This window comes from Phyllobates terribilis, unplaced genomic scaffold, assembly GCF_046119375.1.
Source record: "Phyllobates terribilis strain yellow unplaced genomic scaffold, ASM4611937v1 Scaffold_196__1_contigs__length_3587587, whole genome shotgun sequence".
NCBI lineage: Eukaryota > Metazoa > Chordata > Amphibia > Anura > Dendrobatidae > Phyllobates > Phyllobates terribilis.
The window spans coordinates 3170001-3194820 of NW_027362956.1; the positions used below are offsets into that span (position 1 = coordinate 3170001).

General features: G+C 46.1%; 12 non-coding genes and 1 pseudogene across 12 annotated transcripts; all 13 read left to right on the plus strand.

The window, feature by feature from the left end:
- The first annotated feature begins 3920 nt into the window (after positions 1-3920).
- On the plus strand, positions 3921-4111 carry LOC141213296 (U2 spliceosomal RNA). Its single transcript, XR_012282800.1, has one exon. It is a non-coding gene; the product is annotated as a U2 spliceosomal RNA (small nuclear RNA).
- A 6564-nt stretch (positions 4112-10675) lies between these two features.
- Positions 10676-10866, plus strand: LOC141213307 (U2 spliceosomal RNA). Its single transcript, XR_012282811.1, has one exon. It is a non-coding gene; the product is annotated as a U2 spliceosomal RNA (small nuclear RNA).
- A 1120-nt stretch (positions 10867-11986) lies between these two features.
- LOC141213318 (U2 spliceosomal RNA) lies at positions 11987-12177 on the plus strand. Its single transcript, XR_012282822.1, has one exon. It is a non-coding gene; the product is annotated as a U2 spliceosomal RNA (small nuclear RNA).
- A 1122-nt stretch (positions 12178-13299) lies between these two features.
- On the plus strand, positions 13300-13490 carry LOC141213329 (U2 spliceosomal RNA). The gene has a single exon (XR_012282833.1). It is a non-coding gene; the product is annotated as a U2 spliceosomal RNA (small nuclear RNA).
- A 1121-nt stretch (positions 13491-14611) lies between these two features.
- Positions 14612-14727, plus strand: LOC141213543 (U2 spliceosomal RNA; annotated as a pseudogene).
- Positions 14728-15251: 524 nt separating this feature from the next.
- LOC141213514 (U2 spliceosomal RNA) lies at positions 15252-15433 on the plus strand. The gene has a single exon (XR_012283013.1). It is a non-coding gene; the product is annotated as a U2 spliceosomal RNA (small nuclear RNA).
- Positions 15434-16554: 1121 nt separating this feature from the next.
- On the plus strand, positions 16555-16745 carry LOC141213340 (U2 spliceosomal RNA). Its single transcript, XR_012282844.1, has one exon. It is a non-coding gene; the product is annotated as a U2 spliceosomal RNA (small nuclear RNA).
- A 1120-nt stretch (positions 16746-17865) lies between these two features.
- On the plus strand, positions 17866-18056 carry LOC141213520 (U2 spliceosomal RNA). Its single transcript, XR_012283018.1, has one exon. It is a non-coding gene; the product is annotated as a U2 spliceosomal RNA (small nuclear RNA).
- Positions 18057-19178: 1122 nt separating this feature from the next.
- On the plus strand, positions 19179-19369 carry LOC141213351 (U2 spliceosomal RNA). The gene has a single exon (XR_012282855.1). It is a non-coding gene; the product is annotated as a U2 spliceosomal RNA (small nuclear RNA).
- Positions 19370-20456: 1087 nt separating this feature from the next.
- Positions 20457-20647, plus strand: LOC141213363 (U2 spliceosomal RNA). Its single transcript, XR_012282866.1, has one exon. It is a non-coding gene; the product is annotated as a U2 spliceosomal RNA (small nuclear RNA).
- Positions 20648-21766: 1119 nt separating this feature from the next.
- LOC141213374 (U2 spliceosomal RNA) lies at positions 21767-21957 on the plus strand. The gene has a single exon (XR_012282877.1). It is a non-coding gene; the product is annotated as a U2 spliceosomal RNA (small nuclear RNA).
- A 1122-nt stretch (positions 21958-23079) lies between these two features.
- LOC141213385 (U2 spliceosomal RNA) lies at positions 23080-23270 on the plus strand. The gene has a single exon (XR_012282888.1). It is a non-coding gene; the product is annotated as a U2 spliceosomal RNA (small nuclear RNA).
- Positions 23271-24390: 1120 nt separating this feature from the next.
- Positions 24391-24581, plus strand: LOC141213398 (U2 spliceosomal RNA). Its single transcript, XR_012282899.1, has one exon. It is a non-coding gene; the product is annotated as a U2 spliceosomal RNA (small nuclear RNA).
- Positions 24582-24820: the final 239 nt, after the last annotated feature.

Sequence of the window (24820 nt, forward strand, 5' to 3'; positions counted from 1 at the left end):
CTAGTGGTCCCAAACTTCTTCCATTTAAGGATTATGGAGGCCACTGTGCTCTTAGGACCCTTGAGTAATGCATAAATTCTTTTGTAACCTTGGCCAGATCTGTGCCTTGCCACAATTCTGTCTCTGAGCTCCTTGGGCAGTTCCTTTGAGCTCATGATTCTCATTTGGTCTGACATGCACTGTGAGCTTTGAGGTCTTATATAGACAGGTGTGTGCCTTTCCAAATCAAGTCCTATCAGTTTAATTAAACACAGCTGGACTCCAATGAAGGAGTAGAACCATCTCAGGGAGGATCACAAGGAAATGGACAGCATGTGACTTAAATATGAGTGACTGAGCAAAGGGTCTGAATACTTATGACCATGTGATATTTCAGTTTTTGCTTTCTAAATAAATTTGCAAAAAATTTCTACATTTCTGTTTTAATCACACGCTGATGACCTATCTTATGAAAAGAGTCAAGTCCCAGACAACCGTCTTTTACTCTTTACTGCCATCTTCCCCATGTTTAGGGTGGATAGTGTAGGGCGCCCATTGTTCATACCCAGAATCTATGCCTGTTCCATGTGCAGGAGGTGTGAGTTGTATATATTACACAAAGGTCAACATTGGAGATGAACTCCAATCCTGACCGTTTTAACCCCTGTGATCAATAGTGACTTTATTAGTCAATAAAGACTCATTCAGACGTCCGTGGTAATCAGTCCATGCACGGACTTTCCCGACCCTAACGTGACTGCTTTATATATTTCTATGAAGCTGTAGACACTCCTGACCCGAGGGCATGTCATTCTGTACGGGGAGTTGGGGAGGAGCGTCAATGTTACTTTGTAACCGCACAGATTTATGTGTCATTTATGTCCATTTTATAGTATTGGGGTAATTCACCTGGGGGATCTAATAAATTCCAAATCATCAAATATTCTGAATTATTACATGTCCGTCATAAAGTATACAAACCTCCCTTGGATTGGTATATAGAGCCCAAAAACAAGCTGCTAATTCAAAATGTTATCAGGGTAATTTCCTAATTTTCTGCTCAGTTTCTTGCTTCTGATCTTGTAAAATTCCCCATTCCATTGCTGATCTGTGCCAGATTATCTGGTTCATTAACCCTCGACTGGTGAGGTGGGGTTTATGTCACGCAACTGGTGAGGTGGGGTTTCCTATACCCCAGTGTTTAGAAATCTCTTATTTTTACAGAAAATGCGAAGATCACGTTTGTTTTAATCGTTTTCTTATTGGCGATTGATTGCATATGAGTGTAACAAATTTTTGACACCCACAAATGGATGGAAGCTAGTGAGACACGTATCCTCATACCAGCATTTTTCAATGAATGGCAGCCGAACAAAAATTCCCTGGGGTGTGGCGACCCCCACCTCACCAGTTGAGGGTTAAAGGGATTTTCCTTTAACCCGTTGGTGCAGCTGTTTTTTTTTGTAACTGTGCACTAGTCACCTTCCTTGGGTCCAGCACAGGGTCTCTGCCACTGCTCCCAGTGTCTGTTACTGTCCTTTGGCCTCACGTCGACAGCGCTGCAACCAATAAATGAGATCAGCAGCTTTGCCCGAGTTAACGGCACTACTTGCTCAGAGTCACTGAACTCACTGACTGGCTGCAGCGCTGTCAATGTGACAAATAGCTGACACTCTGCATTAGACCCAGAGAGGGTGAGTAAAGTATTGCTTTAAAAAAGAAAAGAAAATTGTATTAAAAAAACTGTAGTGTAATTCTTTAGCATCTTCTATAAGTGCAGCATAAATGACTCTAATGCTATGTCCGTAAAGGACAGCGGCCCAATCTAATCTATACACACCAGCACACACACAACACAAGGGAGTTTACAAAAATATTCTAATTGCACATTACGGAATAAACTACTTTACATACGTACTTTGTACTGATATAGTCACAATTAGGGTAATATTGCTTGACAACATATTTTAAAATATCTTAAAACAAAAATCAATTTCTGCATATAAATTACAGCCAAAATATGCAACACAAAATAAAAAAATAGATCATGATTTTATTATACTCGTCACAAAAATAAGCAATGATGGCATCAATAAATAAACCATAAATAATATATATAAAAAAAACACACAAAACCCTTTGCAATCAAGGAGAACTCCCAAAAGACCTGCGGCACCACCGTTGGGGTTTGCTCACACACAGCGCTTGTGCAGAATTTTTTTTTTTAATTCTTTGTACCATAAATAGCCACAAAATCTCATTCCCATGTTGCATATTTGTTTATTGACCCACGGTGCGTTCTCAATTCAGGAAGAAGCATGCACCTTTTCATGAACCGTGAGCGTCTGTCTGACTCCAGCACACCTCCTCATCAAGACCAATGTGAACAGCGCCGCTCTTGATGACTCTGGCCCCATCTCTTTTAGGATCATGTTGAGACTGGACAAAAGTAAGAGCTGCTCTATTTTTTGCCCTCATTCATTTCGAGGATTAGTGTCCCTTTAAGAGGCTTTCCCTTTCATTGTTTTTGGGAGTTCTACTTTTAAAAGGGTTGTCCTGGATTAGAAAATGAAAACTCTATTCCCCACCTTCCCCCGCAGACACGGCCCCATGTCTGTTACTGCGGCTCAGCCCCTACATCGCTGGGCTACCACCCCAGGCACAGATCATGGGAAGAAGACGCTGCTTCTGACTATCACGGACCTCACTTATAAGCTGCATCTTCAGAAGATTTTGGAATCTGCAGTTGGGAGGGACGGTCATTTTATGATGATCTTCCTATTACATCTAGTAGCTTTGTTCTTGTATTGTAGCACTACAAGCGCTTGTAAACTCGTCTAGAAAACCAATATGATATTGGTCACAATGAGCAGACAAGTCAAGAAGTGAGAACGATTATTCTGGTAAGATTATCCATGCAATTTACAAAAAAAACTAATAGCAGCTTCAATGAGCATTCAAGATGGCAGCCGTCCGCTATGCAGCAGGCAGACACGTAAAGGATGGCGGGGGGATACTACACAACATTGACTCTTACCATATTAGTACTAGCCCAGTAATGTGACGCTGAGACCCCACATGTATATTAGGCAAGCATTTTGGAGCTTTCACCTAAATAACTACAGGTGGTGAGATAAGCTGCACAATATAATTGACCTTTCAGTATATTGTTGCACACACACCATCTATTTAGCAAATGCCCTTGTTATCAACAGCAGCCTTTTAAACTCACCTGAGCTAACAGGTATGTGAGCTGGTTACTCTGCTGCGCTTAAAATTTCTTTTTTGGTTTGCTACAATGCCTTTTCTGAAACGTTGTCTCCCTCTGCTGGAACACTGACTTCTTTCATTTAATGCCTGCAGACTATAAAAGAGAAACCAACCCAAAAAGTTTGGTTGATTAGTCTGTGGCATTCTTTTAAACTGTTGCTTATGGCGGTCTCTGTGAGCTTCTCAGTGACATTCAGCCATCCAGGTATCCCGCCTGCAGTAGACGGAATGTGGCAATGGAACGCTGGCTGCGCGTGTCATAATAGGCTCTGAGCCTTTATATACCTGCGCACAGCAGCAGCCACCTTCAGTCTGCTGCTGGACAGCCAGCAGCAGCAGCAGCAGGAGAGGTAATTAATCAGCAACCCTCCTGCTAAGGGTAGACAGCTGCTCGTTCCACCCCCCCCCCCCGCCTTAATTGGTTCTCCTCCCTTCCAACGGTGTTGAGGCGGGTGGGAACAGCCGGGGGTTGAGGGTACTGTGCTAAAAGAGGTGGAGTTATGCAGATCTAAAACGCGTGGATTGCAGCAGCAGCAAGCCGAAAAGTGCAGGCATGTGAGGGATCTAGAGGTTGACAGCATGTCTTCTTAACGGGAGTCCAGGTGGCCATCTCCACAAATGGACTTTTCAGAATCCTTGGGTGGCACCGTAGTCGGAAACCAATTCTGGTTATCGCTTCTCGGCCTTTTGGCTAAGATCAAGTGTAGTATCTGTTCTTATCAGTTTAATATCTGATACGTCCCCTATCTGGGGACCATATATTAAATGGATTTTTAGAACAGGGAGATGGAAAAAGAGCTTGCTCTGTCCACTCCACGCATTGACCTGGTATTGCAGTATCTCCAGGACCGGTGCACCCCTTCTTTAATGCAGTTTCTAAAATCAGAAAGAATTGAATTCAATGCTTTTTGTTCATTTTGCTTGTTTGTCGGATTTTGGAATGGACTCTTTGGCTTTGCTTTTCTTCTCCTCATTGGATTTTTCATGTTAAAAGTTGCAGAAGCCAGATGACAAGCTCATTTTGGTTCAACTTCAGCAACTGTGCATTGCATTGCCATGTAATGTAATGTAATGCAATGCTATCTATCTAGCTCTCCCTCTATACTTCCTTTTGGATAAACAGACATATTAGGCAAGCATTTTGGAGCTTTCACCTAAATAACTACAGGTGGTGAGATAAGCTGCACAATATAATTGACCTTTCAGTATATTGTTGCACACACACCATCTATTTAGCAAATGCCCTTGTTATCAACAGCAGCCTTTTAAACTCACCTGAGCTAACAGGTATGTGAGCTGGTTACTCTGCTGCGCTTAAAATTTCTTTTTTGGTTTGCTACAATGCCTTTTCTGAAACGTTGTCTCCCTCTGCTGGAACACTGACTTCTTTCATTTAATGCCTGCAGACTATAAAAGAGAAACCAACCCAAAAAGTTTGGTTGATTAGTCTGTGGCATTCTTTTAAACTGTTGCTTATGGCGGTCTCTGTGAGCTTCTCAGTGACATTCAGCCATCCAGGTATCCCGCCTGCAGTAGACGGAATGTGGCAATGGAACGCTGGTGTCACGGGTGTGTTGCCACGAAGATCGTCACGAGTACACAGCCTGACTTCTCGCAGCTGACTTGTTGGTGCTTTGTGTTTTCTCGGCAGTGAAGGAGTTAATTCTCTCTCTGGGCTAGCTGAGGTCCAGCCTCGCCCAGCTGCAATCAATGCTTCGTTAGTGAGACTCCTTTATATTCCTGCAGGTCTGTTTGTGAGGTGTCGGTGAAAGCTTTTCATTCAGACTTACAGAGCGGATCGTGGTGTTTGGAGTTGCTGAGATAAGTGTATTTGAAAGTGTTATTTCCCTTTCCTCGCTTTATCATTTATCTCCTTTCCCGTTGGTGTTCCCTCTGTTGTAGTTTTGTTGAAGTTGTATGCAAGGTGGTTTTGGTTTTTCCCTTGTACTGTCTCGTTCGTCTAAATACTGTGTGTGGGCATATTATTGCTGGTTCCCAATTGTTGTGATCAGGGTCCTTCTCAGGACTAGATTACTGTGGTGCAGGGATCCTCAGGAGGTAGGGGTTACGCTGGCGGCCTGGACCTCTGTACCTTTAACAGTACCTCCAGGATGAGGGATTAGTCAGGGCCCCAGCTTAGGGGTCAGCTTAGGCCCCCTACCTCCAGTATTCTGTGACAGTGTGACATTTTCACCGACCAACTTAGTTTTTCTCCTGCTACCATGGATCCAGTAGCCGGTCTAGCTCAGCAGTTGCAGAGTTTGTCCATGGGGCTGGCGGACGTTAAGTCCAAGGTTTTGCATCCTCTGGAGCAAGCCGGACCAGAACCTAAAGTAGCTCTCCCTGACAGGTTCACTGGGGGGCGGGACAAGTTTTTTGTTTTCCGGGAGGCATGCAAATTGTACTTTCGGCTGCGGCCTCGGTCATCGGGCAGTGAAGAACAAAGGGTGGGAATTGTCATCTCGCTCCTACAAGGGGACCCACAATCTTGGGCGTTCTCTCTTCCCCCTAGCTCCCCAGTTCTCCAGTCAGTGGATAGGTTTTTCGCTGCTTTGGGACTCGTATATGATGACCCAGATCGGATCTCCCTTGCTGAGTCTAAGTTACGTAGGATTCAGCAGGGAGATCGTCCGGCGGAGGAATTCTGTTCGGAGTTCCGTAGGTGGGCCACGGACACCCAGTGGAATGACCCGGCTCTTAGGAGCCAGTTTTGTCATGGTTTATCCGACAAATTACAGGATGTGTTGGCACAGTATGACTCTCCCGCGTCACTGGAAGCCGCTATGGCCCTTGCTATTCGCGTTGACAGACGGCTTCGGGAGAGGTGCGGGATAACTCTACCCCCTGTAATGTCTCCACCTCTTACAAGGTCCCCTCATATGGTGGTTCCCCTGGTCAGTCCGGAGGAGCCTATGCAATTAGGGGGGACATCATTTCGGGGAAGGGGACCGGTGGTGCGCCATAAGACAGGAGGGTGTTTCCTCTGCGGGAAAAAGGGACATTTTATTGGGGGGTGTCCATCCCGCCCCTTGCTGAGTAAAGAGTCGTCGAAAAAACTGTTGATCCCAGGTTGTGTGGTGGACGGCAATCTGGGAGTAGGTATTTCGTCCCTAGGTTCGTCTCAGTTTCTCGTACCGGCGGAGGTGGTGGTGGGTACGAGAACTGTGAGGATATCTGTTCTTCTGGATAGTGGGGCCGGGGCTAATCTGGTTGATGCTCGGTTTGCCCGGGTTCAAGGTATGCGATTGAGTGAGTTGGCTAAACCCATCCCCATATTCTCGATCGATGCCAGGCCTCTCGGTCAGGGAAGTTTTTTGCAAGCTGTGCATGGCGTAAAACTTCAAGTGGGGGCAATACATAAAGAACTGTTGTCTTGCTACGTGTTGGAGGGTCTTCCCACTCCTATAGTGTTGGGCCTTCCTTGGTTAGCTAAGCATAACCCTGTTATTAATTGGCAAACCAGAGAGATAAGCCAATGGAGTAAATTCTGTAATAAAAACTGCATGAACACGGTCATCGGTGCGGTTACTCCTTGGGTCTTACCTCCATTTCTGGCAGACTTTGAGGATGTATTCTCGGAGAATGGGTGTCAGGAACTACCTCCTCATCGCGAGTATGACTGTTCTGTAAAACTGCTCCCTGAGGCCAAGTTACCTAAAGCTAGGTTGTATAACCTTTCTGGTCCTGAGAGGCAGGCCATGAAGGATTATATTTCTGAAAGTCTGGCTAAGGGGCATATTAGACCTTCATCTTCACCGGTGGCCGCGGGGTTCTTCTTTGTTAAGAAGAAAGATGGAGGCCTACGCCCTTGCCTGGATTTCCGTGAACTTAATCGGATTACGGTCCGAGATCCGTATCCGCTCCCACTTATTCCCGATCTCTTTAATCAGATCGTGGGCGCCAAATGGTTCTCTAAGTTGGATCTCAGGGGGGCGTACAATTTGATTAGGATGAAGGAGGGGGATGAGTGGAAGACGGCTTTTAACACTCCGGAGGGGCATTATGAGAACCTTGTCATGCCATTCGGTCTGACTAATGCCCCGGCGGTGTTTCAACACTTTGTTAATGATATTTTTCGCCACCTGGTGGGACAGTTTGTTGTCATATATCTGGATGATATCTTAATTTACTCGCCGGATCTGGTGTCTCATCAGGAGCACGTTAGACAGGTGTTACAGATCTTGCGGGATAATAAACTGTATGCCAAGTGGGAAAAGTGTGTGTTCGCCGTACAGGAACTCCAGTTTTTAGGCTTCCTGGTTTCTGCGTCCGGTTTTCGTATGGACCCTGGGAAAGTGCGGGCAGTTCTTGAGTGGGATCGGCCGGAGAATCTTAAGGCACTACAACGTTTCCTGGGGTTTGCTAACTATTACCGGAAGTTCATTCGTAATTTCTCGTCCGTGGTTAAGCCTCTCACAGACATGACTAAAAAGGGGACGGATTTTTCTAGGTGGTCTGACAAGGCTTGTCAAGCATTTTCCTCCTTGAAAAAATGTTTTGCCTCGGCACCCATACTCATTCAACCTGATGCGTCTCAGCCATTCTTTGTAGAGGTAGACGCTTCCGAGGTAGGGGTGGGAGCAGTATTGTCACAGGGTTCGTCCCCTGGTAAGTGGCATCCGTGCGCCTTTTTCTCTAAAAAATTGTCGTCCGCTGAGAGGAATTATGATGTCGGCAATAGGGAACTCCTGGCCATTAAGTTAGCTTTTGAGGAGTGGCGCCATTTTTTGGAGGGGGCAGTTCATCCGGTCACCGTCATCACCGATCACAAGAACCTGCTATATCTGGAGTCCGCTAAACGTCTGAATCCCAGACAAGCTAGGTGGTCATTGTTTTTTACCAGGTTTAATTTCGTCGTTACATATCGTCCTGGGTCTAAAAATGTAAAGGCGGATGCCTTATCTCGTAGTTTCCCTGGGGCCGGGAATACGGACGACCCGATTCCTGTTCTTCAGGAGGGGGTGGTGGTTTCGGCAGTATGCTCTGAGCTGGAGGAGGAGATATTGGAGGCTCAGGGGGACGCCCCTGTTGGACCTCCGGGGAGACTGTTCGTTCCAGATCAGTTGCGACAAAAGGTGATCGAGGCACACCATAACTCAGTTTTTGCAGGACACCCGGGGAGTAAAGCAACTGTGGATCTCCTCTCGCGTCGGTTTTGGTGGCCTAACTTACATAAAGAGGTGGTAACTTTTGTCGCGTCCTGTGGGGTTTGTGCGCGCTCAAAGACCTCACATACCCGTCCGTCTGGGGCCCTCTTACCCTTGAAGATCCCGGAGCGTCCTTGGACTCATCTGTCTATGGACTTTATTACGGACCTCCCTCCGTCTTCGGGTAAAACGGTCATACTCGTTGTAGTGGACAGGTTCAGCAAGATGGCACATTTTATCGCTCTTCCGGCTCTCCCTAATGCTAAAACTCTTGCGCAGGTGTTCATTGGGGAGATTGTGAGGCTTCACGGGGTACCCTCCGAGGTGGTGTCTGATCGGGGGTCTCAGTTTGTGTCCAAGTTCTGGAAGGCGTTTTGTGCACGGCGGGGGATGCATTTGTCATTCTCGTCGGCTTTTCATCCTCAGACCAATAGTCAGACGGAACGTATGAACCAGAGCTTGGAGACATATCTTCGGTGTTTTGTGTCAGAGAACCAGGAGGACTGGGCTTCTTTCCTACCTCTGGCAGAGTTTGCTCTCAATAATAGGCGAAGCGAGTCCACTGGTAAGTCCCCGTTTTTTGGGGCATATGGTTTTCACCCCCAGTTTTGTACTTTCAGTAGGGGGGGCTCTTCGGGGGTTCCGGAGGAGGAACGATTTTCCTCATCTCTCGCTTCAGTATGGAGAGGGGTGCTGAAGAATCTGAATACTATGGGGAACCGATACAAACGTATGGCTGATAGGAGGAGAGTGTCTGGTCCGGACTTAAGTGTGAACGATCAGGTATGGTTGTCTACCAGGAATATTAAACTTAAGGTTCCCTCCTGGAAACTGGGTCCCAGGTTCATCGGGCCGTACAGAATCAGTTCTGTTATTAATCCGGTGGCATTCCGTCTTGACCTCCCCCCTACGTTTAAAATTCACAACGTGTTTCACAGATCATTGCTTAAGAGGTATGTGGCGCCGGTGGTACCGTCACCTTTACCTCCCCCTCCTGTGGTTGTCAATGGTAACTTGGAGTTCCAGGTATCGAGGGTCATTGATTCACGCTTTAATCGCCGGTCCCTTCAGTACTTGGTTCATTGGAAGGGGTATGGTCCTGAGGAGAGGATGTGGGTTCCTGCGTCGGATATTAACGCAGACCGATTAGTTCGGGCCTTCCACACGACTCACCCGGATAAACCTGGCCCTGAGGGTCCGGAGGCCCCTCGTAGAAGGGGGGGTACTGTCACGGGTGTGTTGCCACGAAGATCGTCACGAGTACACAGCCTGACTTCTCGCAGCTGACTTGTTGGTGCTTTGTGTTTTCTCGGCAGTGAAGGAGTTAATTCTCTCTCTGGGCTAGCTGAGGTCCAGCCTCGCCCAGCTGCAATCAATGCTTCGTTAGTGAGACTCCTTTATATTCCTGCAGGTCTGTTTGTGAGGTGTCGGTGAAAGCTTTTCATTCAGACTTACAGAGCGGATCGTGGTGTTTGGAGTTGCTGAGATAAGTGTATTTGAAAGTGTTATTTCCCTTTCCTCGCTTTATCATTTATCTCCTTTCCCGTTGGTGTTCCCTCTGTTGTAGTTTTGTTGAAGTTGTATGCAAGGTGGTTTTGGTTTTTCCCTTGTACTGTCTCGTTCGTCTAAATACTGTGTGTGGGCATATTATTGCTGGTTCCCAATTGTTGTGATCAGGGTCCTTCTCAGGACTAGATTACTGTGGTGCAGGGATCCTCAGGAGGTAGGGGTTACGCTGGCGGCCTGGACCTCTGTACCTTTAACAGTACCTCCAGGATGAGGGATTAGTCAGGGCCCCAGCTTAGGGGTCAGCTTAGGCCCCCTACCTCCAGTATTCTGTGACAGTGTGACAGCTGGCTGCGCGTGTCATAATAGGCTCTGAGCCTTTATATACCTGCGCACAGCAGCAGCCACCTTCAGTCTGCTGCTGGACAGCCAGCAGCAGCAGCAGCAGGAGAGGTAATTAATCAGCAACCCTCCTGCTAAGGGTAGACAGCTGCTCGTTCCACCCCCCCCCCCGCCTTAATTGGTTCTCCTCCCTTCCAACGGTGTTGAGGCGGGTGGGAACAGCCGGGGGTTGAGGGTACTGTGCTAAAAGAGGTGGAGTTATGCAGATCTAAAACGCATGGATTGCAGCAGCAGCAAGCCGAAAAGTGCAGGCATGTGAGGGATCTAGAGGTTGACAGCATGTCTTCTTAACGGGAGTCCAGGTGGCCATCTCCACAAATGGACTTTTCAGAATCCTTGGGTGGCACCGTAGTCGGAAACCAATTCTGGTTATCGCTTCTCGGCCTTTTGGCTAAGATCAAGTGTAGTATCTGTTCTTATCAGTTTAATATCTGATACGTCCCCTATCTGGGGACCATATATTAAATGGATTTTTAGAACAGGGAGATGGAAAAAGAGCTTGCTCTGTCCACTCCACGCATTGACCTGGTATTGCAGTATCTCCAGGACCGGTGCACCCCTTCTTTAATGCAGTTTCTAAAATCAGAAAGAATTGAATTCAATGCTTTTTGTTCATTTTGCTTGTTTGTCGGATTTTGGAATGGACTCTTTGGCTTTGCTTTTCTTCTCCTCATTGGATTTTTCATGTTAAAAGTTGCAGAAGCCAGATGACAAGCTCATTTTGGTTCAACTTCAGCAACTGTGCATTGCATTGCCATGTAATGTAATGTAATGCAATGCTATCTATCTAGCTCTCCCTCTATACTTCCTTTTGGATAAACAGACATATTAGGCAAGCATTTTGGAGCTTTCACCTAAATAACTACAGGTGGTGAGATAAGCTGCACAATATAATTGACCTTTCAGTATATTGTTGCACACACACCATCTATTTAGCAAATGCCCTTGTTATCAACAGCAGCCTTTTAAACTCACCTGAGCTAACAGGTATGTGAGCTGGTTACTCTGCTGCGCTTAAAATTTCTTTTTTGGTTTGCTACAATGCCTTTTCTGAAACGTTGTCTCCCTCTGCTGGAACACTGACTTCTTACATTTAATGCCTGCAGACTATAAAAGAGAAACCAACCCAAAAAGTTTGGTTGATTAGTCTGTGGCATTCTTTTAAACTGTTGCTTATGGCGGTCTCTGTGAGCTTCTCAGTGACATTCAGCCATCCAGGTATCCCGCCTGCAGTAGACGGAATGTGGCAATGGAACGCTGGGCGCGTGTGTCATTATAGGCTCTGAGCCTTTATATACCTGCGCACAGCAGCAGCCACCTTCAGTCTGCTGCTGGACAGCCAGCAGCAGCAGCAGCAGGAGAGGTAATTAATCAGCAACCCTCCTGCTAAGGGTAGACAGCTGCTCGTTCCACCCCCCCCCCGCCTTAATTGGTTCTCCTCCCTTCCAACGGTGTTGAGGCGGGTGGGAACAGCCGGGGGTTGAGGGTACTGTGCTAAAAGAGGTGGAGTTATGCAGATCTAAAACGCGTGGATTGCAGCAGCAGCAAGCCGAAAAGTGCAGGCATGTGAGGGATCTAGAGGTTGACAGCATGTCTTCTTAACGGGAGTCCAGGTGGCCATCTCCACAAATGGACTTTTCAGAATCCTTGGGTGGCACCGTAGTCGGAAACCAATTCTGGTTATCGCTTCTCGGCCTTTTGGCTAAGATCAAGTGTAGTATCTGTTCTTATCAGTTTAATATCTGATACGTCCCCTATCTGGGGACCATATATTAAATGGATTTTTAGAACAGGGAGATGGAAAAAGAGCTTGCTCTGTCCACTCCACGCATTGACCTGGTATTGCAGTATCTCCAGGACCGGTGCACCCCTTCTTTAATGCAGTTTCTAAAATCAGAAAGAATTGAATTCAATGCTTTTTGTTCATTTTGCTTGTTTGTCGGATTTTGGGATGGACTCTTTGGCTTTGCTTTTCTTCTCCTCATTGGATTTTTCATGTTAAAAGTTGCAGAAGCCAGATGACAAGCTCATTTTGGTTCAACTTCAGCAACTGTGCATTGCATTGCCATGTAATGTAATGTAATGCAATGCTATCTATCTAGCTCTCCCTCTATACTTCCTTTTGGATAAACAGACATATTAGGCAAGCATTTTGGAGCTTTCACCTAAATAACTACAGGTGGTGAGATAAGCTGCACAATATAATTGACCTTTCAGTATATTGTTGCACACACACCATCTATTTAGCAAATGCCCTTGTTATCAACAGCAGCCTTTTAAACTCACCTGAGCTAACAGGTATGTGAGCTGGTTACTCTGCTGCGCTTAAAATTTCTTTTTTGGTTTGCTACAATGCCTTTTCTGAAACGTTGTCTCCCTCTGCTGGAACACTGACTTCTTTCATTTAATGCCTGCAGACTATAAAAGAGAAACCAACCCAAAAAGTTTGGTTGATTAGTCTGTGGCATTCTTTTAAACTGTTGCTTATGGCGGTCTCTGTGAGCTTCTCAGTGACATTCAGCCATCCAGGTATCCCGCCTGCAGTAGACGGAATGTGGCAATGTAACGCTGGCTGCGCGTGTCATAATAGGCTCTGAGCCTTTATATACCTGCGCACAGCAGCAGCCACCTTCAGTCTGCTGCTGGACAGCCAGCATCAGCAGCAGCAGGAGAGGTAATTAATCAGCAACCCTCCTGCTAAGGGTAGACAGCTGCTCGTTCCACCCCCCCCCCCCGCCTTAATTGGTTCTCCTCCCTTCCAACGGTGTTGAGGCGGGTGGGAACAGCCGGGGGTTGAGGGTACTGTGCTAAAAGAGGTGGAGTTATGCAGATCTAAAACGCGTGGATTGCAGCAGCAGCAAGCCGAAAAGTGCAGGCATGTGAGGGATCTAGAGGTTGACAGCATGTCTTCTTAACGGGAGTCCAGGTGGCCATCTCCACAAATGGACTTTTCAGAATCCTTGGGTGGCACCGTAGTCGGAAACCAATTCTGGTTATCGCTTCTCGGCCTTTTGGCTAAGATCAAGTGTAGTATCTGTTCTTATCAGTTTAATATCTGATACGTCCCCTATCTGGGGACCATATATTAAATGGATTTTTAGAACAGGGAGATGGAAAAAGAGCTTGCTCTGTCCACTCCACGCATTGACCTGGTATTGCAGTATCTCCAGGACCGGTGCACCCCTTCTTTAATGCAGTTTCTAAAATCAGAAAGAATTGAATTCAATGCTTTTTGTTCATTTTGCTTGTTTGTCGGATTTTGGGATGGACTCTTTGGCTTTGCTTTTCTTCTCCTCATTGGATTTTTCATGTTAAAAGTTGCAGAAGCCAGATGACAAGCTCATTTTGGTTCAACTTCAGCAACTGTGCATTGCATTGCCATGTAATGTAATGTAATGCAATGCTATCTATCTAGCTCTCCCTCTATACTTCCTTTTGGATAAACAGACATATTAGGCAAGCATTTTGGAGCTTTCACCTAAATAACTACAGGTGGTGAGATAAGCTGCACAATATAATTGACCTTTCAGTATATTGTTGCACACACACCATCTATTTAGCAAATGCCCTTGTTATCAACAGCAGCCTTTTAAACTCACCTGAGCTAACAGGTATGTGAGCTGGTTACTCTGCTGCGCTTAAAATTTCTTTTTTGGTTTGCTACAATGCCTTTTCTGAAACGTTGTCTCCCTCTGCTGGAACACTGACTTCTTTCATTTAATGCCTGCAGACTATAAAAGAGAAACCAACCCAAAAAGTTTGGTTGATTAGTCTGTGGCATTCTTTTAAACTGTTGCTTATGGCGGTCTCTGTGAGCTTCTCAGTGACATTCAGCCATCCAGGTATCCCGCCTGCAGTAGACGGAATGTGGCAATGGAACGCTGGCTGCGCGTGTCATAATAGGCTCTGAGCCTTTATATACCTGCGCACAGCAGCAGCCACCTTCAGTCTGCTGCTGGACAGCCAGCAGCAGCAGCAGCAGGAGAGGTAATTAATCAGCAACCCTCCTGCTAAGGGTAGACAGCTGCTCGTTCCACCCCCCCCCCCGCCTTAATTGGTTCTCCTCCCTTCCAACGGTGTTGAGGCGGGTGGGAACAGCCGGGGGTTGAGGGTACTGTGCTAAAAGAGGTGGAGTTATGCAGATCTAAAACGCGTGGATTGCAGCAGCAGCAAGCCGAAAAGTGCAGGCATGTGAGGGATCTAGAGGTTGACAGCATGTCTTCTTAACGGGAGTCCAGGTGGCCATCTCCACAAATGGACTTTTCCGAATCCTTGGGTGGCACCGTAGTCGGAAACCAATTCTGGTTATCGCTTCTCGGCCTTTTGGCTAAGATCAAGTGTAGTATCTTTTGAAAAGGCAGTTTTGTCCTTGGGCTGCCCTAGTAAATTGATGCATATTACACACTGGTTTGGTGCACTTGTTAGTACGCCAGGTGGCTCATAGAGTTATCTGATGGAAAACATGGCCCTCCAGGATCGAAGTCACTAGGCTGGGTAAGTGTGAGGGCTTTGGAGCAATGTGCCCCAGGAGTAGGCGCCCTGGTGGGAGTCCAAGCTTACTGGGACTGGGAACCCCAGAAAGACTTGGCTTCGTAGCACGCCGCACCTTTGCCAATCATACTTTCTGAGCAACCCCCCCTATTCCTGGCCTCCGGGCTAGGAAGGGGAATTTTTATAAACCCGGTCGGAGGTCCGGTCAGCTTTGGGCTGAGAAACCAACACAGGCTCCAGCTCCACTAGGGTGGCAGCCTAGATGGAAGCTGGGAGCACGAAAACGGCTCTTCTCCGGCTTCGGCTAGGGAGAGCATCGGAGATCCCTGACCCTCGCTGTGGCCTTCTGGCTCGGAGGGATGGGGATGGTTTATTGGGGACCCTCTCCTCCGGGAAGGGTCCACATGAATCCTCGCCTCGTGCACTGTTTTGGTGTGACTTCGGTCACATTTTTCAGTGCCTTGGATGCAGCTTCAATCAAAAAATCTGTTCTTATCAGTTTAATATCTGATACGTCCCCTATCTGGGGACCATATATTAAATGGATTTTTAGAACAGGGAGATGGAAAAAGAGCTTGCTCTGTCCACTCCATGCATTGACCTGGTATTGCAGTATCTCCAGGACCGGTGCACCCCTTCTTTAATGCAGTTTCTAAAATCAGAAAGAATTGAATTCAATGCTTTTTGTTCATTTTGCTTGTTTGTCGGATTTTGGGATGGACTCTTTGGCTTTGCTTTTCTTCTCCTCATTGGATTTTTCATGTTAAAAGTTGCAGAAGCCAGATGACAAGCTCATTTTGGTTCAACTTCAGCAACTGTGCATTGCATTGCCATGTAATGTAATGTAATGCAATGCTATCTATCTAGCTCTCCCTCTATACTTCCTTTTGGATAAACAGACATATTAGGCAAGCATTTTGGAGCTTTCACCTAAATAACTACAGGTGGTGAGATAAGCTGCACAATATAATTGACCTTTCAGTATATTGTTGCACACACACCATCTATTTAGCAAATGCCCTTGTTATCAACAGCAGCCTTTTAAACTCACCTGAGCTAACAGGTATGTGAGCTGGTTACTCTGCTGCGCTTAAAATTTCTTTTTTGGTTTGCTACAATGCCTTTTCTGAAACGTTGTCTCCCTCTGCTGGAACACTGACTTCTTTCATTTAATGCCTGCAGACTATAAAAGAGAAACCAACCCAAAAAGTTTGGTTGATTAGTCTGTGGCATTCTTTTAAACTGTTGCTTATGGCGGTCTCTGTGAGCTTCTCAGTGACATTCAGCCATCCAGGTATCCCGCCTGCAGTAGACGGAATGTGGCAATGGAACGCTGGCTGCGCGTGTCATAATAGGCTCTGAGCCTTTATATACCTGCGCACAGCAGCAGCCACCTTCAGTCTGCTGCTGGACAGCCAGCAGCAGCAGCAGCAGGAGAGGTAATTAATCAGCAACCCTCCTGCTAAGGGTAGACAGCTGCTCGTTCCACCCCCCCCCCCGCCTTAATTGGTTCTCCTCCCTTCCAACGGTGTTGAGGCGGGTGGGAACAGCCGGGGGTTGAGGGTACTGTGCTAAAAGAGGTGGAGTTATGCAGATCTAAAACGCGTGGATTGCAGCAGCAGCAAGCCGAAAAGTGCAGGCATGTGAGGGATCTAGAGGTTGACAGCATGTCTTCTTAACGGGAGTCCAGGTGGCCATCTCCACAAATGGACTTTTCAGAATCCTTGGGTGGCACCGTAGTCGGAAACCAATTCTGGTTATCGCTTCTCGGCCTTTTGGCTAAGATCAAGTGTAGTATCTGTTCTTATCAGTTTAATATCTGATACGTCCCCTATCTGGGGACCATATATTAAATGGATTTTTAGAACAGGGAGATGGAAAAAGAGCTTGCTCTGTCCACTCCACGCATTGACCTGGTATTGCAGTATCTCCAGGACCGGTGCACCCCTTCTTTAATGCAGTTTCTAAAATCAGAAAGAATTGAATTCAATGCTTTTTGTTCATTTTGCTTGTTTGTCGGATTTTGGGATGGACTCTTTGGCTTTGCTTTTCTTCTCCTCATTGGATTTTTCATGTTAAAAGTTGCAGAAGCCAGATGACAAGCTCATTTTGGTTCAACTTCAGCAACTGTGCATTGCATTGCCATGTAATGTAATGTAATGCAATGCTATCTATCTAGCTCTCCCTCTATACTTCCTTTTGGATAAACAGACATATTAGGCAAGCATTTTGGAGCTTTCACCTAAATAACTACAGGTGGTGAGATAAGCTGCACAATATAATTGACCTTTCAGTATATTGTTGCACACACACCATCTATTTAGCAAATGCCCTTGTTATCAACAGCAGCCTTTTAAACTCACCTGAGCTAACAGGTATGTGAGCTGGTTACTCTGCTGCGCTTAAAATTTCTTTTTTGGTTTGCTACAATGCCTTTTCTGAAACGTTGTCTCCCTCTGCTGGAACACTGACTTCTTTCATTTAATGCCTGCAGACTATAAAAGAGAAACCAACCCAAAAAGTTTGGTTGATTAGTCTGTGGCATTCTTTTAAACTGTTGCTTATGGCGGTCTCTGTGAGCTTCTCAGTGACATTCAGCCATCCAGGTATCCCGCCTGCAGTAGACGGAATGTGGCAATGGAACGCTGGCTGCGCGTGTCATAATAGGCTCTGAGCCTTTATATACCTGCGCACAGCAGCAGCCACCTTCAGTCTGCTGCTGGACAGCCAGCAGCAGCAGCAGCAGGAGAGGTAATTAATCAGCAACCCTCCTGCTAAGGGTAGACAGCTGCTCGTTCCACCCCCCCCCCGCCTTAATTGGTTCTCCTCCCTTCCAACGGTGTTGAGGCGGGTGGGAACAGCCGGGGGTTGAGGGTACTGTGCTAAAAGAGGTGGAGTTATGCAGATCTAAAACGCGTGGATTGCAGCAGCAGCAAGCCGAAAAGTGCAGGCATGTGAGGGATCTAGAGGTTGACAGCATGTCTTCTTAACGGGAGTCCAGGTGGCCATCTCCACAAATGGACTTTTCAGAATCCTTGGGTGGCACCGTAGTCGGAAACCAATTCTGGTTATCGCTTCTCGGCCTTTTGGCTAAGATCAAGTGTAGTATCTGTTCTTATCAGTTTAATATCTGATACGTCCCCTATCTGGGGACCATATATTAAATGGATTTTTAGAACAGGGAGATGGAAATAGAGCTTGCTCTGTCCACTCCACGCATTGACCTGGTATTGCAGTATCTCCAGGACCGGTGCACCCCTTCTTTAATGCAGTTTCTAAAATCAGAAAGAATTGAATTCAATGCTTTTTGTTCATTTTGCTTGTTTGTCGGATTTTGGGATGGACTCTTTGGCTTTGCTTTTCTTCTCCTCATTGGATTTTTCATGTTAAAAGTTGCTGAAGCCAGATGACAAGCTCATTTTGGTTCAACTTCAGCAACTGTGCATTGCATTGCCATGTAATGTAATGTAATGCAATGCTATCTATCTAGCTCTCCCTCTATACTTCCTTTTGGATAAACAGACATATTAGGCAAGCATTTTGGAGCTTTCACCTAAATAACTACAGGTGGTGAGATAAGCTGCACAATATAATTGACCTTTCAGTATATTGTTGCACACACACCATCTATTTAGCAAATGCCCTTGTTATCAACAGCAGCCTTTTAAACTCACCTGAGCTAACAGGTATGTGAGCTGGTTACTCTGCTGCGCTTAAAATTTCTTTTTTGGTTTGCTACAATGCCTTTTCTGAAACGTTGTCTCCCTCTGCTGGAACACTGACTTCTTTCATTTAATGCCTGCAGACTATAAAAGAGAAACCAACCCAAAAAGTTTGGTTGATTAGTCTGTGGCATTCTTTTAAACTGTTGCTTATGGCGGTCTCTGTGAGCTTCTCAGTGACATTCAGCCATCCAGGTATCCCGCCTGCAGTAGACGGAATGTGGCAATGGAACGCTGGCTGCGCGTGTCATAATAGGCTCTGAGCCTTTATATACCTGCGCACAGCAGCAGCCACCTTCAGTCTGCTGCTGGACAGCCAGCAGCAGCAGCAGCAGGAGAGGTAATTAATCAGCAACCCTCCTGCTAAGGGTAGACAGCTGCTCGTTCCACCCCCCCCCCCCGCCTTAATTGGTTCTCCTCCCTTCCAACGGTGTTGAGGCGGGTGGGAACAGCCGGGGGTTGAGGGTACTGTGCTAAAAGAGGTGGAGTTATGCAGATCTAAAACGCGTGGATTGCAGCAGCAGCAAGCCGAAAAGTGCAGGCATGTGAGGGATCTAGAGGTTGACAGCATGTCTTCTTAACGGGAGTCCAGGTGGCCATCTCCACAAATGGACTTTTCAGAATCCTTGGGTGGCACCGTAGTCGGAAACCAATTCTGGTTATCGCTTCTCGGCCTTTTGGCTAAGATCAAGTGTAGTATCTGTTCTTATCAGTTTAATATCTGATACGTCCCCTATCTGGGGACCATATATTAAATGGATTTTTAGAACAGGGAGATGGAAAAAGAGCTTGCTCTGTCCACTCCACGCATTGACCTGGTATTGCAGTATCTCCAGGACCGGTGCACCCCTTCTTTAATGCAGTTTCTAAAATCAGAAAGAATTGAATTCAATGCTTTTTGTTCATTTTGCTTGTTTGTCGGATTTTGGGATGGACTCTTTGGCTTTGCTTTTCTTCTCCTCATTGGATTTTTCATGTTAAAAGTTGCAGAAGCCAGATGACAAGCTCATTTTGGTTCAACTTCAGCAACTGTGCATTGCATTGCCATGTAATGTAATGTAATGCAATGCTATCTATCTAGCTCTCCCTCTATACTTCCTTTTGGATAAACAGACATATTAGGCAAGCATTTTGGAGCTTTCACCTAAATAACTACAGGTGGTGAGATAAGCTGCACAATATAATTGACCTTTCAGTATATTGTTGCACACACACCATCTATTTAGCAAATGCCCTTGTTATCAACAGCAGCCTTTTAAACTCACCTGAGCTAACAGGTATGTGAGCTGGTTACTCTGCTGCGCTTAAAATTTCTTTTTTGGTTTGCTACAATGCCTTTTCTGAAATGTTGTCTCCCTCTGCTGGAACACTGACTTCTTTCATTTAATGCCTGCAGACTATAAAAGAGAAACCAACCCAAAAAGTTTGGTTGATTAGTCTGTGGCATTCTTTTAAACTGTTGCTTATGGCGGTCTCTGTGAGCTTCTCAGTGACATTCAGCCATCCAGGTAGCCCGCCTGCAGTAGACGGAATAGGCTCTGAGCCTTTATATACCTGCGCACAGCAGCAGCCACCTTCAGTCTGCTGCTGGACAGCCAGCAGCAGCAGCAGCAGGAGAGGTAATTAATCAGCAACCCTCCTGCTAATGGTAGACAGCTGCTCGTTCCACCCCCCCCCCCGCCTTAATTGGCTCTCCTCCCTTCCAACGGTGTTGAGGCGGGTGGGAACAGCCGGGGGTTGAGGGTACTGTGCTAAAAGAGGTGGAGTTATGCAGATCTAAAACGCGTGGATTGCAGCAGCAGCAAGCCGAAAAGTGCAGGCATGTGAGGGATCTAGAGGTTGACAGCATGTCTTCTTAACGGGAGTCCAGGTGGCCATCTCCACAAATGGACTTTTCAGAATCCTTGGGTGGCACCGTAGTCGGAAACCAATTCTGGTTATCGCTTCTCGGCCTTTTGGCTAAGATCAAGTGTAGTATCTGTTCTTATCAGTTTAATATCTGATACGTCCCCTATCTGGGGACCATATATTAAATGGATTTTTAGAACAGGGAGATGGAAAAAGAGCTTGCTCTGTCCACTCCACGCATTGACCTGGTATTGCAGTATCTCCAGGACCGGTGCACCCCTTCTTTAATGCAGTTTCTAAAATCAGAAAGAATTGAATTCAATGCTTTTTGTTCATTTTGCTTGTTTGTCGGATTTTGGGATGGACTCTTTGGCTTTGCTTTTCTTCTCCTCATTGGATTTTTCATGTTAAAAGTTGCAGAAGCCAGATGACAAGCTCATTTTGGTTCAACTTCAGCAACTGTGCATTGCATTGCCATGTAATGTAATGTAATGCAATGCTATCTATCTAGCTCTCCCTCTATACTTCCTTTTGGATAAACAGACATATTAGGCAAGCATTTTGGAGCTTTCACCTAAATAACTACAGGTGGTGAGATAAGCTGCACAATATAATTGACCTTTCAGTATATTGTTGCACACACACCATCTATTTAGCAAATGCCCTTGTTATCAACAGCAGCCTTTTAAACTCACCTGAGCTAACAGGTATGTGAGCTGGTTACTCTGCTGCGCTTAAAATTTCTTTTTTGGTTTGCTACAATGCCTTTTCTGAAACGTTGTCTCCCTCTGCTGGAACACTGACTTCTTTCATTTAATGCCTGCAGACTATAAAAGAGAAACCAACCCAAAAAGTTTGGTTGATTAGTCTGTGGCATTCTTTTAAACTGTTGCTTATGGCGGTCTCTGTGAGCTTCTCAGTGACATTCAGCCATCCAGGTATCCCGCCTGCAGTAGACGGAATGTGGCAATGGAACGCTGGCTGCGCGTGTCATAATAGGCTCTGAGCCTTTATATACCTGCGCACAGCAGCAGCCACCTTCAGTCTGCTGCTGGACAGCCAGCAGCAGCAGCAGCAGGAGAGGTAATTAATCAGCAACCCTCCTGCTAAGGGTAGACAGCTGCTCGTTCCACCCCCCCCCGCCTTAATTGGTTCTCCTCCCTTCCAACGGTGTTGAGGCGGGTGGGAACAGCCGGGGGTTGAGGGTACTGTGCTAAAAGAGGTGGAGTTATGCAGATCTAAAACGCGTGGATTGCAGCAGCAGCAAGCTGAAAAGTGCAGGCATGTGAGGGATCTAGAGGTTGACAGCATGTCTTCTTAACGGGAGTCCAGGTGGCCATCTCCACAAATGGACTTTTCAGAATCCTTGTGTGGCACCGTAGTCGGAAACCAATTCTGGTTATCGCTTCTCGGCCTTTTGGCTAAGATCAAGTGTAGTATCTGTTCTTATCAGTTTAATATCTGATACGTCCCCTATCTGGGGACCATATATTAAATGGATTTTTAGAACAGGGAGATGGAAAAAGAGCTTGCTCTGTCCACTCCACGCATTGACCTGGTATTGCAGTATCTCCAGGACCGGTGCACCCCTTCTTTAATGCAGTTTCTAAAATCAGAAAGAATTGAATTCAATGCTTTTTGTTCATTTTGCTTGTTTGTCGGATTTTGGGATGGACTCTTTGGCTTTGCTTTTCTTCTCCTCATTGGATTTTTCATGTTAAAAGTTGCAGAAGCCAGATGACAAGCTCATTTTGGTTCAACTTCAGCAACTGTGCATTGCATTGCCATGTAATGTAATGTAATGCAATGCTATCTATCTAGCTCTCCCTCTATACTTCCTTTTGGATAAACAGACATATTAGGCAAGCATTTTGGAGCTTTCACCTAAATAACTACAGGTGGTGAGATAAGCTGCACAATATAATTGACCTTTCAGTATATTGTTGCACACACACCATCTATTTAGCAAATGCCCTTGTTATCAACAGCAGCCTTTTAAACTCACCTGAGCTAACAGGTATGTGAGCTGGTTACTCTGCTGCGCTTAAAATTTCTTTTTTGGTTTGCTACAATGCCTTTTCTGAAACGTTGTCTCCCTCTGCTGGAACACTGACTTCTTTCATTTAATGCCTGCAGACTATAAAAGAGAAACCAACCCAAAAAGTTTGGTTGATTAGTCTGTGGCATTCTTTTAAACTGTTGCTTATGGCGGTCTCTGTGAGCTTCTCAGTGACATTCAGCCATCCAGGTATCCCGCCTGCAGTAGACGGAATGTGGCAATGGAACGCTGGCTGCGCGTGTCATAATAGGCTCTGAGCCTTTATATACCTGCGCACAGCAGCAGCCACCTTCAGTCTGCTGCTGGACAGCCAGCAGCAGCAGCAGCAGGAGAGGTAATTAATCAGCAACCCTCCTGCTAAGGGTAGACAGCTGCTCGTTCCACCCCCCCCCCCCGCCTTAATTGGTTCTCCTCCCTTCCAACGGTGTTGAGGCGGGTGGGAACAGCCGGGGGTTGAGGGTACTGTGCTAAAAGAGGTGGAGTTATGCAGATCTAAAACGCGTGGATTGCAGCAGCAGCAAGCCGAAAAGTGCAGGCATGTGAGGGATCTAGAGGTTGACAGCATGTCTTCTTAACGGGAGTCCAGGTGGCCATCTCCACAAATGGACTTTTCAGAATCCTTGGGTGGCACCGTAGTCGGAAACCAATTCTGGTTATCGCTTCTCGGCCTTTTGGCTAAGATCAAGTGTAGTATCTGTTCTTATCAGTTTAATATCTGATACGTCCCCTATCTGGGGACCATATATTAAATGGATTTTTAGAACAGGGAGATGGAAAAAGAGCTTGCTCTGTCCACTCCACGCATTGACCTGGTATTGCAGTATCTCCAGGACCGGTGCACCCCTTCTTTAATGCAGTTTCTAAAATCAGAAAGAATTGAATTCAATGCTTTTTGTTCATTTTGCTTGTTTGTCGGATTTTGGGATGGACTCTTTGGCTTTGCTTTTCTTCTCCTCATTGGATTTTTCATGTTAAAAGTTGCAGAAGCCAGATGACAAGCTCATTTTGGTTCAACTTCAGCAACTGTGCATTGCATTGCCATGTAATGTAATGTAATGCAATGCTATCTATCTAGCTCTCCCTCTATACTTCCTTTTGGATAAACAGACATATTAGGCAAGCATTTTGGAGCTTTCACCTAAATAACTACAGGTGGTGAGATAAGCTGCACAATATAATTGACCTTTCAGTATATTGTTGCACACACACCATCTATTTAGCAAATGCCCTTGTTATCAACAGCAGCCTTTTAAACTCACCTGAGCTAACAGGTATGTGAGCTGGTTACTCTGCTGCGCTTAAAATTTCTTTTTTGGTTTGCTACAATGCCTTTTCTGAAACGTTGTCTCCCTCTGCTGGAACACTGACTTCTTTCATTTAATGCCTGCAGACTATAAAAGAGAAACCAACCCAAAAAGTTTGGTTGATTAGTCTGTGGCATTCTTTTAAACTGTTGCTTATGGCGGTCTCTGTGAGCTTCTCAGTGACATTCAGCCATCCAGGTATCCCGCCTGCAGTAGACGGAATGTGGCAATGGAACGCTGGCTGCGCGTGTCATAATAGGCTCTGAGCCTTTATATACCTGCGCACAGCAGCAGCCACCTTCAGTCTGCTGCTGGACAGCCAGCAGCAGCAGCAGCAGGAGAGGTAATTAATCAGCAACCCTCCTGCTAAGGGTAGACAGCTGCTCGTTCCACCCCCCCCCCGCCTTAATTGGTTCTCCTCCCTTCCAACGGTGTTGAGGCGGGTGGGAACAGCCGGGGGTTGAGGGTACTGTGCTAAAAGAGGTGGAGTTATGCAGATCTAAAACGCGTGGATTGCAGCAGCAGCAAGCCGAAAAGTGCAGGCATGTGAGGGATCTAGAGGTTGACAGCATGTCTTCTTAACGGGAGTCCAGGTGGCCATCTCCACAAATGGACTTTTCAGAATCCTTGGGTGGCACCGTAGTCGGAAACCAATTCTGGTTATCGCTTCTCGGCCTTTTGGCTAAGATCAAGTGTAGTATCTGTTCTTATCAGTTTAATATCTGATACGTCCCCTATCTGGGGACCATATATTAAATGGATTTTTAGAACAGGGAGATGGAAAAAGAGCTTGCTCTGTCCACTCCACGCATTGACCTGGTATTGCAGTATCTCCAGGACCGGTGCACCCCTTCTTTAATGCAGTTTCTAAAATCAGAAAGAATTGAATTCAATGCTTTTTGTTCATTTTGCTTGTTTGTCGGATTTTGGGATGGACTCTTTGGCTTTGCTTTTCTTCTCCTCATTGGATTTTTCATGTTAAAAGTTGCAGAAGCCAGATGACAAGCTCATTTTGGTTCAACTTCAGCAACTGTGCATTGCATTGCCATGTAATGTAATGTAATGCAATGCTATCTATCTAGCTCTCCCTCT